Raw genomic sequence first — 4,926 nt, 5'->3', positions numbered from 1 at the left:
CAGGGAATCCAGGACGGATGATCCCTTCAGGACCAGTGGTGAGAGTGGCGATACTGGGAGGGTGGAGTAGAGAGGGGGAACCGATTATAAGGATCTACATATAACCTCCTCCCTGGGGGACGGACAACAGAAAAGTGGGTGAAGGAAGACATCGGACAGAGTAAGATATGACAAAATAATAATTTATGAATTATCAAGGGTTCATGGGGGAGGGGGAGCAGGGAGGGACGGGGGAAATGAACTGGTGCCAGGGGCTTACGTGGAGAGCAAATGTTTCGAGAATGATGAGTGTAACGAATGTACAAATGTGCTTTACATAATTGATGTATGTATAGATTGTGATAAAAGTTGTGTGAGCTCCCAATAAAATGGTTTTAAATAAAAGAATTTAAAATACTCTAGTGAACATTGACTTGGGTCTCTAACAGATAGGATGTCCTCACAGCACAAGCAGACTCTCGTGCCCCCAGACAATGGCTTGTGCCGCTTCCTCCTCTTGAGATTCTCTTTCCCCATGGCAACATGTCAAAGTCGTAGTCATTCTTATAACCTGTCATCTGGACATTTGTCCTACCATCTGCACACCTTCCCTCGGGCATAATTTCACCATCCTCTATACCCCACAGCATTTTGTACATAATCCATAACATAGCGCCTTGTGAGTGAAATGTTTTCCACTCCAGCTACGTTCATGTGTCTGTCTCCTCATCAGAACGAAAGATCGAGAATGGCGCCTTCTTTTGATCCCTAGATTCTAGCACGGAGCTCGGTAGCTTAGAAACATGGTTGCATAAGTAAACAAAGTAGGAAAACAAGTAAATAAAATGCTAATCATTTTTGGTGATGGGCAACAACGCACCTCCATTTATGCCCATCAAATTTTCTAAACCCCAAATTATGATACTTGGCCTGGAAAATGAAAATTTTCAAGTTGAAAAATGTTCTAGGAAGTAGGCAGTATGGAACTTCCAACTCATCCCACCACCACCCACTCATCAAGCCCATTGCCCGATATCAAGTGACAGTTATCAATTGTCATCCCAGGAAATAAACTGCCTTTCTATTGCCACTTCAGTCTCTGCCTGGGTCAGAAAGATGCAAATGTATAGATTATCTGGGAGATTGAAGCCTTGAATGATTCTACTTACTTTGTTTGCTTTACCCCAAATGAGTGTTTTGAGGAAAACTTAATACTAGCCTTGTGTTGGGAGTTATTATGTAGCATGAACAATTGATTGGACTCCTATTATGTACTAAACATTAGTTTAAGTTCTTTGGATGCATTATCTCTAAACAACCTTTACAAATAGTATGGTGGCAATGTCAATATTACGGACGCGAAGACAGACGTATCAGTAAATTAACAATGCTTCCAAAGTCATACAGCCAACAGGTAGTAAAACCAACGTCTCAAACTCAAGACGGAATGAATTTTGTTAACAAGCACCTTACCGGCTAACTAGGGGAGATAAGAAGTTCACGCTTCACGTAACTGTAAAGTCAATCGTATTTGCTGAAATACAAAATGCAATGTCACAAACTATGAGTGTTCTCCAAAGCCAGATCGAAAGTAGCTTTTCTGAGCTCCGAGGGACGTAAAGGAAGCATGGGATTGAGTTTTACAACAAAACAAAAGTTCACAAGCACACCAAGCTATATGCAGTCGATAACGTCAATGATTGAGTGTGCATGGTGAACAGACAAGAGATTTCGCTGGAAAATGAAGGCAGCACTAATAACTTGTATTTGTCAAACACTACACGCTACCAATCACTTTCACATATACGCGTCACATCATCTTCACAGTATAAATGATCTCTGTCTTATAAGTGGGGATGCTGTGGTATGGATTAAGCGGCTTGTCCCAGGTTACACAGGTGTGCCCCAAAGTGGTCACTCTGTAAACTCAGACCCAGATCTCTGCCTCTAAGCTCTTGAGCTTTCTGCACCATCGCACTGACTTTCAGGCCTTGGGCAGGCCAGCCTCCATTCTGGCTGCGCTCTCCTTAAGCTTTCTTACCTGGCCCCCTTCTACTCCTGGAGTCTTTCTGAAGTCCCTTCCATCAGTCCCAACTGAAGACCCCCCTCACCAACTGCCATGGAAGCTTCCCATCGCGCCATGCCACCCATCAAAACCTTCTCCTGCTTAAGGACCACATAGGTGGCTGGTCCTGGGAGCAGAGAATTAAACATCCCCAGGAATTCCCACGCTCCTAACACTCTCACGGTTACCCTTTTTCTCCTCCAACAACTTAGAGCCATCAACCGAAGTAAAGTGAGTTGTTGGGGTGACTTTTGAGCCACTGTCACGGATGAAGGGGGAGAAAGACTAAGAGGTTTTGAATGGTGCTTCTGAGTATTTTGTTATCTTTTCCCTTTCGTGATGGGCCCCTGTGAAAGGCAAGTCTTCTTTCCATCAGTAAGTATTTACCACTTACCATGCACTTACTAGGTGCCAGGGGCTCTTCCAGGTGCCAGGAATGCAGCCCTGATCAATTCAAACGTAAGAGCTTGCTCTCATGAATCTTGCGTTTTATCAGATGACAATGGGCACAGTGGTGAAAAACACAAGTTAAGGGATTACAATAATGACTGGAGGATTGAGGTCTGCATTAGAACAGTCATACAATGACAGGCAGCTTTAAGGAGACACCTGAATGTAGAAGGAGCAAGCAAAGCCATCTGAGCCTCAAAGGCAGCGGTTCTCAAACTGTGGGTCATGACCCCTTTGGGTAAGGTGACCAAACGTCCCACTTTGGGCGGGACAGTTCCAATTTTTAACAATTTGTCCCACGCCCCGCGGCATTTTTTAAAAGTCTCGATTTTTGGAAAGAATGTACAACAAGGTAGGGTATACGGTTTTCGGCTGCCATGTGGCTATTTCGCCAGGATATGAGTTTTATCAATGGTGTCCTGCTTTACCAATGTTAAAATCTGGTCACCTTACCTTTGGGGGTCAGATGACCTTTTCAAAACAGCACTAAAATGATAGTTATGAAGTATCAACAAAAACAATTTTCTGGTTGGGGGTCACCACAACATGAGGAACTGTATGAAAGGGTCGCGGCATTAGGAAAGCTGAGAACCCTGCTCTAAGGGGAAAGACTTCCCAGGCAAAGAGAGCTGGTCAAAGGCCCAAAGATTAGTGGATACTGAAGGGTATTCAAAGAACGGGAAAGAGGCTGGTGTGATTTGAGCAGGATGAACAAAGGGAAGGTCGGTAAGAGCTGGCACCAGAGAGCTGGCCAGAAACCAGATTTTGAACCACCTTCCAGATGTGAGAACGTTGTTGTTCAGGCCTTCAGTCTCATTCAAACAAACCAGCCAATGGGGCTGCTAATTTAGATGGGAGGAACACAAGGTCCTTAATGCCAAGAAGCGTAGACAATAATGAAGAACCTAGACAAGGGCTCAAGCAGCTGGACCCGTGGAATCCACGAGGACGGTGATAAGGTTCAACACAAATTCCGGGAACACCAAAGACCCCTGTTGCAAACTGTCACGTCAAAGACGTATTCCGTGCACTTCAACACAGTACTGTGGCCAAGAGCCCGCGGTTGTTAGCGAGCACTTGGAAAAGTGGCTCACTTGACCGAGCTATGAGCAGTGTGGTTCAGTGGTGGAATCTCACCTCTCACATAGGAGACTCGGGTCCAGCCACAGCCACATGTTCCCCATGCCCAGGCACCACCTACCTACCAGCGGTAGCTTGTATGTTCCTATGGCACTACACAGGTTCCAGTGAAGTCTCCAGACTCAGGCGGACCAGGAAGAAAGTCCTATGGGTACACGTCTGAAAAGCAGTCAACAAAACCCCCAGGAATCACAATGGTCCCGTCTGCACCCAATCTCAGGGATGGCACAGCATCAGGTGGTTTTCAGTCTGTTGTTCAGGGGGGTCCTGGGTGTCAGATAACAGCAACCGCCACCAACAATCTGGCTGAGGAACCAATTGGAACATTCAAGTTAATTTAAGAATCCCTGGTGGCATAGCGGGCTTACTAAATGCAAGGTCAGCAGTTCAAAACCATCAGGTGCTCTGTGGAAGAAAGATGTCTTAGAAACCTACAGGTGCAGTTCGACCCTGCCCTACAGGGTTGCTGTAAGTCAGAACCAGTTTGATGGGAGTGAATTTGGTTTTTTATTTTATTTGAATTAATTTATCACTTAGAGCAGCATATTTTCTCATTAAAAATAACTTTATAGTTTTGATTGGACTACATTGCACTTTGGCCATTATACTGTATAAAAAAGATATTATTGTTGTGTTACATTGCTCGTGCATGTTTTATTTTTTTAAATGGTCCGTGACAGCTGCTTTGTGTCCATCTCCTGGCTTGTGCTATCTCCAATGTTAGGGCTCTCTGTGACTCCTGCAGTTAAAAGTTTTCAGTCCAGGGACACTGGGTCCAAAGAATGTGCTCCAGCAGACTCCTTCCGCTTCCCCTGCTCCTTCTTTTTCTTTGCTCATCTGGCCATTTATTTTTATTTACAGTCTGTGTTCTATGCAAATTAATTCTGTAATATGAGAGGTTACTATGAATCAAAGCATAAGTACACAAACGCATTATACAATCCAAAACAGGTGTACAGCATTCAGATATGAAATAAAAGGAAGTGTTCATTCGCACACACAGTGGCTTGATGTGGGTTGTATCTGGTTTCTCTTGTTAGAGGTTTTGAACAATGGGGGAAAGTGACTTTGGTTATCAAACCTACTGTGTTCACATCAGATACTGAAACAGGTAAGCATCAGTGTGTGACCCTGGGAACAAAAGACTCCATGCAGTTAAAAAGGCTGAGCGTGATAGTGGGACAAGAGGAAAATAAAAGTAAATAGAGGAAACAACCAGGGGACAAGAGGTATTTATAGAGAGGTTTTAAGACTGGAATGTACATATGTAAATATATTTATATAAGAGTGTG

Source organism: Echinops telfairi, unplaced genomic scaffold (genome assembly GCF_000313985.2).
Source record: "Echinops telfairi isolate 266 unplaced genomic scaffold, ASM31398v2 ScPeMD7_443;HRSCAF=831, whole genome shotgun sequence".
NCBI lineage: Eukaryota > Metazoa > Chordata > Mammalia > Afrosoricida > Tenrecidae > Echinops > Echinops telfairi.
Note: the sequence above shows the minus strand (reverse complement) of the source record.